Consider the following 9,266-nt stretch of genomic DNA (forward strand, 5'->3'; position numbering starts at 1 on the left):
TATACGATGAGCTCCTTCTGCACTTTGGCTCACTTCGATGTACTGCTGATTTTAGACGATGTATGGCTGAAATCAGCCATACAAGGCTGAAGTGAATAGCCGAACTGCATTCGGCTCATTTTACTTCGGCTGGGTTATTCACTCGGCTGCCTTCAGCAGCATTGTGAACAAATCCCTTAGGGAATAAGGTAACACTAGGCTAAGGCCCCTTTCACACAGGTGATCCAATTAGGTCCACCTGTCAGCTTTTTGGGTGGATCTGGTTGGAAGTTCAATCTTAAGGTGCCCATACACTGCATGATTCTCGTACGAGAATCGCAGGAAATCCCGCGATCGTACGATAATCGTGCAGTGTATGGAAGGCGTGCGACCGTTTCTACTGTACGGTCGCACGTCTTCCATCGAACAAGCAGGCTCGAAAACCCACCGGGAATCGTACGATTGTCGGCGAGATAGTGGCCTGCTTGTTCGACAACTGCCGAACATGCCGGTGTGCGCACGCTGCCCGTTTGCAGTCATCACGGAAGCCCACCTCTCATTGCAGTCATCGCAAGTACGATCTGCCTGTCAAAGATGGGCAGATCGTACGCTTTTTTAAGTACTTTACAACCTTTGTCTTGCGAGGGTTGTAAAGTGTATGGCCACCTTTACTCTGTGGGCAGCCAGATCTAAATGGATGTGGATAATTTTACAACCAATTAACCCCAACTCCACCTAGGTCCAGAAAAAATAAGAACAGAGTTCAATTTTGGTGGACTTGACCATAATGGCTCCAGTGATGGGACTACTAGTTTGTATTGAGATTGCAGTCCATCACAGGAGCAAGCTTGGAGTGGTGGAAGTAAAAAAAAAAAAAAAGTGTGGTGTGCAATATAGTAAAATGTAAAATTATACAGCAATGAATGCAGAATGGCACGGGCTATAGAGGACTACAAATCCCAGCAATAGCACATTATAGTATTCTGCATTGTGCTGTATAATGTGCTATTGCTGGGATTTGTAGTCCTCTATAGTGCTGTATAATGTATTGCTGGGTTTTGTAGTCCTCTATGGCTGGTGGTAATCTGCATTGAGCTGTATAATGTATTATTGCTGGGATTTGTAGTCCTCTGTATAGCACAATGCAGAATACCACCAGCTATAGAGGAGTACAACAAATCCCAGCAATAGTACATTATACATACAGTGTATAATGTATTGCTGGATTTGTATTCCTATGTATAATATACAGCACCATGTACCATCTGCTATAGAGGAATACAAATCCCAGCAATACAGAGGCGGGGAGGAGGTGCGATGTGTGGATGCGGGCGGGTCTGGCAGCGGCAAGTGTGAGGTGGGGAGGAGGTGCGGCGTGTGTGGATCCGTGAACAGGGCCAACTAATCGAAAGCCGATTAATCAAATGATTGAAAACATTGACAACGTGTTCAATCATTGATTATAATCGACTTAGTCAATTAGTTGTTGCAGCCCTACATTCATCCCCAATTTCTGGGGACAGTCCCCGGATTGAGGAGACCATCCCCAGACAAATTATGTCCCCAGGAACATAAAATAAACCTTTTTTTTTTTTAATACTCACCTAATCCCTGGATCCACCAACAAGCGTAGCCTCCCGTCTCCCACGCTGTCAGAAGCGGCATACAGCATATTCTGATTACTACTTAAACCGGCGCGCTGTGTGCAGATTCTGAGAAGATACACTATTAGCACAGCGAGCAAGCCGGCTGCGCATTTTGCATAGGTCGCACACGCTGTATGCAGTTTCTAACAGCGTGGGAGACGGGAGGCTGGGCTTGTTGGTGGTTTCAGAGATTAGGTGAGTATTAAAAAAAAAAGTTTATTTTATGTTCTCAGGGACAGGAAAAACTTAATAAAAATACTTTGAAAGATACAAATATCCTCTAAGAATGTTGTTAACCTTACCTTACCCTGGTGGTCAGTGGGGGCTCTCCTGGTGGTCAGTGGAGGGCTCCCTTAGTCCTAGTTGTGGGGGGTCTGCTGTGGCCGCAGCTGCAGTGGCTCCCTCCCTCCGCAGCCTCTCTGCCACATGCACCCGGCCGGCCGGCCAGCCAGCCCGCCCGCCCGCATCAGATGTAAACGGCGGCCAGCCGCTTGCTCGCTCCTCAATCGGGTCCTCGCAAGGCCCTAGCGGGCGGCCCTTTACAATGCCTAATTAGAGGGCCGCATCTGCCTGATCCAGCCCAGATCACATACGAGGCAATGGAGTGAAGCGTGGATGCGGGCGCGTCTGGCAGCGCCAAGCGTGAGGCGGGGAGGAGGTGCGACGTGAGGATGCGGGCGGGCGGGTCTGGCAGCGCCAAGTGTGAGGTTTAAATGATCTCTGTAACTAATTAAATTCCCATCAATACAAAAATTATTCTTTTTTTCATTGGCACACACATATCAAGATAACATATTTTGCCTCTAAGAATGACTCTCATTTAATCACAACTCCAAGGGGAAATTAATCAATGTTTTTTTTTCACAATTTGCTGATTTTAGATTCTAGTCTCAAGTGAAAAAATTATTTGTTTTAGACTGGTCCATTGTTTAATAAGTCTGCAGGGTCCTTTGTTTTCATATATACAGTATAAATACACATTTGCATGGTAACATTAAATGTGAGTGTAATTTTTAAAGACACTCTTCCTGCTTTTTAAATAATCGTTATCATCATATGTTCTTTAATTACAATTCTGCTCTTCACACAGACTATGGGTGATAATGCTTTAGTAAGTATAAACTTCTTTACACGCTTTTATTAAATTCCAATAGGATTGGAAGGTTAATACATGGGATAATTTTATCTCCTATGCTCTATTGCATTTGGTTGTTTTCCTAGTCAGGAAAGTGGAAAATGAGCATCTCTATAGAGTTCCAGAGTAAATACAGAACACTGTATAGGAGGTTTGCCCTGTGTCTGCTTAACTGTAACAAGAGATAGTAACTGGAACTTATCTTATACAGATAACTCTGGATGTTGGTGGGTGGGGAATTATACAAAAAGTATTAAAGGTGCTTGCTTTAAATGTACGTTGATTTATTGGGGGAAACAATTGTACAGCCACTTAATTTTTGTTTTTGTTTTTTTGGGGTTTTTTTTTTGGAGGGGGTGTTGCACATTAATGCTTCAGGGATCTGGATCTGGAATATTATTGACAACAGATGGTGTCAAAAGATGCAGTCAAGGACTCACCAATAAATACACTACAAGCTCCTAATTCTCTAAGGCATAAATGATTCAGTCACCAACTGGACCTAAACTAATACATTTCCAAAGCACTAAAAAAAGCTGAAATGGTTTTCCAAAACTCCAAAACATTTTGGCTGTACTCCTGTTAGTTGTTTTTAGTATAAATAAATTGAATCCTAAAAACATCTTGGCTACTTTTTGTGGTCCTCATCTGGAATGGACACTGGTGCAGATGCAGTACTTGAATTAAATCTAGAACTGCTATTCATCAAGTTCAGTTCAGATGGTGAGAACCTTTAGTAAACAACAGTTTACAGTTTTTTTAGTCCAAATGTTAAAAACAAAAATTGGATTTCAATTGACTTTGCAGAGCCCCTTTAAAGGAAACATTTTGAGGGGAATTTTTTAAAAACTGGAGCAGTTGGCCATGGCAACCAATCAGCTTTTTTTTCCTGTTTGTTCAGTTAAGATTTGAAAATTAAAGAGAGAAGCTGATTGCTTACTGTGCACAGCTGCTCCAGTTTTTGTCTGCACCAGTTTTGATAAATTCCCCTCAAATGTTTTATACATTTTCTTTAGTTAGTATAGTTAGGACTAATATATTATTACTCAAAATATATTTCCTTTATTAAGTCACGTATATCTGAGGTATTACATTAATAATTGTTTTGTATTTTCATTTTTTTAGCCAGCAGATGAAGCTTTAGGATACTTTAGTTTCAGTTTCTGCTTACTACTTGTTCAAAAAGACTTGTTATTTAAAGGCAAGTAGCACGTGCTGATATAAACATTTATCTAAAATCATCCAGAAAATCCTTAGCTAGTTTTACTCCTCAGAGTCAAGGAAGCCACAATATATGATGTGTGCTATAGTGGCAAGATGCTTGGTATCTTCTCAAATCATTCTTACAAATATACCATAGTTTTGGAAGAAGATTGGAATTATGATTATTATAAACCTATAATAGCGACAACAACATCAGCTACATTTTGTAGTGACAAAAATATGTTTATAATAGATCCAATAAATGTATAAATACACTGCCTGTCCCAAAAAAAGTCACCACCTGGATTTAATTAAGCAAATAGTTAAGAGCCTTTCATTGGATAATAGGCCTAGGTTTAGTAATGTTATGTGCCCAAAAAATGAGGTCAGCTGCCTACTAGAATATAATGAATAATCAGATTTTTCCATCAATTGATTTTTCCTTCCCTGATAGCATAGGCATATTCCTTGATGATGATGACAGTGCCAGGATTCACTGGACTGAAATTGGGAAAGAGTTGTTCAGGGAGCATGAGACATAATTTTCAAAAATGGATTGGCCACCAGAGTCCAGCCCTTAACCCCACTGAGAATCTTCGGCATGTGCTGGATAAGACTTTATGCAGTGGTCCGATTCTCCCATCACTACCGGATCTTGGTGAAAAATGTATGTAACTCTGGATGGAAATAAATGTTAGAACAATACATAAGCTAATCAAAATTATGCCATGGCAAATATGTGCCGTAATCAAAGCTAAAGGTGGTCCAATGAAATATTAGAGTATGTGACTTTTTTGGACAGGCAGTATATATGGAGAATAATGCCCCCAAACCATTGCATTTTACCTTTAATGATAAGTTTCTATGTCTTTTTCACAGGGATTCTACTCTATGAAACATGATTTCAATAAGACCATTGTGCAGGAATTTATTTTAATTGCATTCTCCAGCCTGAAGCAGCTACAGTTATTACTGTTCTTCTTTGTTTTGGTAGCATACGTTGTCTGTGTTACAGGAAATATTACCATTATTGTCTTAATCAATACTGAACCCTTGCTTCAAACTCCAATGTATTTTTTCATAAGTACATTTGCTGTTCTCGAAATTGTGTTTGTGACGATTACTATACCTAAGCTTCTTAATAATTTGATTTCAGGAAATAAGAGGACATCTATCATGGAATGTTTCACACAGTTGTTTGTTTACAATGGTTTGGGTATGACAGAATGTTATTTGTTATTAGTTATGGCCTTTGATAGGGACTTGGCTATTAACAATCCTTTACACTATTCTGCTATTATGAGGAAAGAAATGTGTACTAAGTTAGCCGTGGCACCATGGTTTGGTGGCTTTGCGATTTCTTGTATGACTACTGGTTATACCGCCCAGTTGAAATTCTGTGGGTCCAACCACATTAATCATTTTGTCAGTGATTTGGCTCCACTTCAGAATTTGTCTTGCTCTGATCCATACATGAGCAAATTATCTACAGTATTGGCAGCTATTCTTGCATTATTTTTTCCAGCCCTCATTATCACAGGTTTCTATGTTCACATTATTAACACCATCTTAAAAATTAAAGGTGCTGAAGGCAAACAAAAAGCCTTTTTTACCTGTTCATCTCACCTTATTGTGGCCACTTGGGGAAGGGTGGAGGAGTCCGGTGACGTCGATGTCCGTGACGTCACCGGATCTCCGACGGAAGACCCGGAAGCCGGCGGAGAGGTACGGATCAAAAGAACTTTGATCGATCAAAATAATTTTGATCGATCAAAAAAATTAACGATTAATCGAGGGATTAATCGTTAATTTCCGCAGCCCTAGTGCAGAGCTTTCAGCTTTTAAACATGTCATTTCTGTAGATTGCTTAAATGTTCTTATGATGTAATATACCCTAGACACTAAAGTGACCTTTAACATTTAAAGTGGAACTAAAGCCTAACTTTGTTTTGAATTTGGATAGAGTAAGGAAATACTGCAACCACTTAGTTTTTTTTTGCCATCTGTGTCCCATTCTGGAGATTTTTCATTCACTTACTATCCCATAGCCACACAGGAAGTGAGAAGAAAACCCTCCAAATTAAGAGAATTCCCTGGTTGTCACTAGTGCCAGAACCAGTGTGTCCATTGGAAAGTTTCTTCTCTATTCCTGTGCTGGTAACAACTCAAATTATGGGATTTTCTTGGTGATAAAGATTTCCAAGTGTAGCCGAACTCAAAGACTGACGATTTACTAGATTTGTGAAATTTCCAGTATAGGCACCAATACTAGTATCGGTAGCAATGCATCCCTAATAATTCCTTTGTTTTTAACTTTTGTAAGAGTTTTAATCCAATATTTCGAAAGGCCAATGCTATTTTCTTGGTGATATGTGCGTTTTTGTGGATTAACCGTAGACCAGAACACAACCAAGCCTAAACTAAGAGCTGCAGACCAAAATTAAGTGTCTAATAGCAACAGCAAAAGTTGAAATTGGTGTTGCACAATGCAGGAATACAGCATAACAGCAAAGGTTGAAAGTGGGGCACAACACAAGACTAAAATCCTTTTTAGTTGGTAAGCTCTGGAAATTGTACAACTCCTGTCAAGTTTTTATTGATGTTTATGTCCCCTGGTAACCATTGTAAGTGGGACAGAAAGTGATGGAAAAGCTATAATTTTACAAGTGAATAAGAAATCTTGCAATGCCGTACTTGTTTTTGTGGCAGCTGTTTAAGTGGGAATTTCCTCTCAATTTGGAGAGATTTTCTAAAATGTGCTGTTGTGCCTCTGATACAGCAAAATAGAGAAATATATATACTAGCTATCTGTAATCTTTTACGGATTTGTTGTAAAATAATTGCCTGACCTACTGTAAACCTACATGTTGCAGCCACTTTTTCCAAATGCCACATTCCTTTTACATGAACCCTCTGGAGGAGTTTATTACATGTGCTTATCTTACCCTTACAGGTCACCACAGCCTTGTGTCTACCCGGCCTTTCCCTTTCTTCCTTTATATGATAGTTTAAGTACTGCCTATCGGATAGAAGGGACAATACCGACTCTCCTGGTGGGCAGCACAAACATGTAGATTGGATCTCCTTCAAATAAACTAATTAGGCAAGCACTTCAGAACTACTAGGCAAACAACAACACAATCAACCAGTGGTAATGGTTTTTTTGGCCAAGGCAAAAGTCTATGATAAGTTTCATGGGGTCAGAAACATAAGCAGCAGGAAAATATTCAGATAATCACCTTGCATCATGGGGGACACTCACTTATCCAATTCTGTAAATTTCCAGGATCATAGTAAAAACTTGTTAAGCATTAGAATGTTTAAGTTTTCCCTGTTATTTAGGCTGTTAGTCTATTTAAAACCAGCAAGCTTGTGTGCACGCTTTTAGTTTTCCTGCACATAAAATTCAGAAAAGGTAGTTTGTTTCCTCTAATTAGCCTCCCATCCATACACTTCACTCCTGCATATCACTTCATTGCTCAACATGTTTGATACCACAATACCAAGAATAAAAGCTGATTTATAAATTATACCCTTGCATTTATGCATTTGTATACATGAATTATATACAGAGAATTTTGTTCAACCCTAATCCTGAACTCCAGACAAACAGCTAAATACCAGTTAAAATACATATATACAAGATGTCATGGCAAACAATTTGACATTCTGTTCTGCTGGTCTTGGGATTCAGAAGGCACTGCAAGACAAAGCCATGTTTAAAACTTCTAGTTTAATTCTGCAGTTTAGCCCTATAGCTCAGCTATAGCTCAGCTACCTATAGGGTAGCTGAGATATACTGTATTCACGTCAAGAGATGCCACTGGAGTGGATTGAATGTTGGTGGGAATTACTTCACAAATATTTTCCATTACCATAAAAAAGTACCAAATCAGTAATGTTAAAAATCTACTTGTTCTCATTGTTCAATACTCTAATACACCACATTATAAGATGTTTGCGTTATTTGTACTCTATACACCTTTTGTAGGTATCAATAAAAATACTGCATACCAACAACAAAAATATTATACTCCTTGATAACTGCCAAACATGAAGAATAAAAAAATGTCTAAACTGATCCTTAGGCCTTGTTCACACCAAATGCAGACCAGATCCGGTCAGGTTGCTGCACACGCACGATGCGTTTTTGATGCGTTTTTTCCATGAAGCTAACAAGGTTATGTGGTCATTTCCTTTTACCTCTGACCTTTCATTAGCTGTTCCGATTATTTCCTGCTACCTCTGACCTTGTTTCACAGGAAAAATTGTTGCAACATGGATCCATGGGATGCAGGCATGCTCCTGGTGATGGTTATTATACTGCTACGCCATTGTGTTGCTAAGGGGATACATATGACATGTAATATCACAGACAGCCACACAAGCTGCATGAAAAGCAGCTGCAGGTGTCAGTGAGCAAACAGGCAGTGTGATAAGGAGGAGTGTTGGGGGGAAGGGGGGTGGATGGAATACTGCATTTGAGGAACTACTAGTATACAATGCCATTCACATTGAAGTACTCACCACAGCTCTCCTTATCTGTCAAGGACATATCCTTATATCCTGGGAAAACTCTCCCTGCTATCAAACTCCACTGGTCAGCCTTCTTTCTATTGTTCTTATATTGAAAGTGTCTGCTGTCATATAGCTCAGGGCACTGTTGAACCATACTTATGAATCTCGCTGGGTCACAAAACTGGTCCACCATTTTTCCTTTGCTCTCCAGCTCACAAGGTCACCTTTTCCAAAGACAGGAAGTGGCAAAGGAAGATTAGGTCATGACAGATGACCACAGAGGTTTTTCCCATTGAATTGCATTGGGTTGCATTGCGTTGCGATTTTGATGCGTTTTTGATGCGTTCCAGAGCAGATCCAGAGCAGGAAAAATAGGGCTTGCCGCAGTTTTTTCACCTGCTCTGGATCTGGTCTGGATCCGCACGCTGCGATGTGAACTGGAGGTCAAAATACCATAGGAATACATTGGGCGCAGTTTTGATCCGGTCTGCACCTGCTCTGGTCTGGATCTGCTCCGCGCTTGGTGTGAACAAGCCCTTAATCACTTGTATTCATGTTATAATACAATCAGATCCCTCCTTAATTAATATACATAAGGAACATGAACCTTCATTCAACAAGAAAGTATAACCAGACAGGTGAATGGTCCCTCCACTAAACTGGTGCTAGGAAAAATAGAAGCCATTATTTTCATGCACTGTAGTACTGTTGTCCTACACACCTGAAACATATGTACTGGTATACAGTTTAGAATATGGCTCTATAATATTACTTTGGGTTCTGTA

Source organism: Nanorana parkeri, unplaced genomic scaffold, assembly GCF_000935625.1.
Source record: "Nanorana parkeri isolate BGI_ZX_2015 unplaced genomic scaffold, ASM93562v1 scaffold1249, whole genome shotgun sequence".
Classification (NCBI taxonomy): Eukaryota; Metazoa; Chordata; class Amphibia; order Anura; family Dicroglossidae; genus Nanorana; species Nanorana parkeri.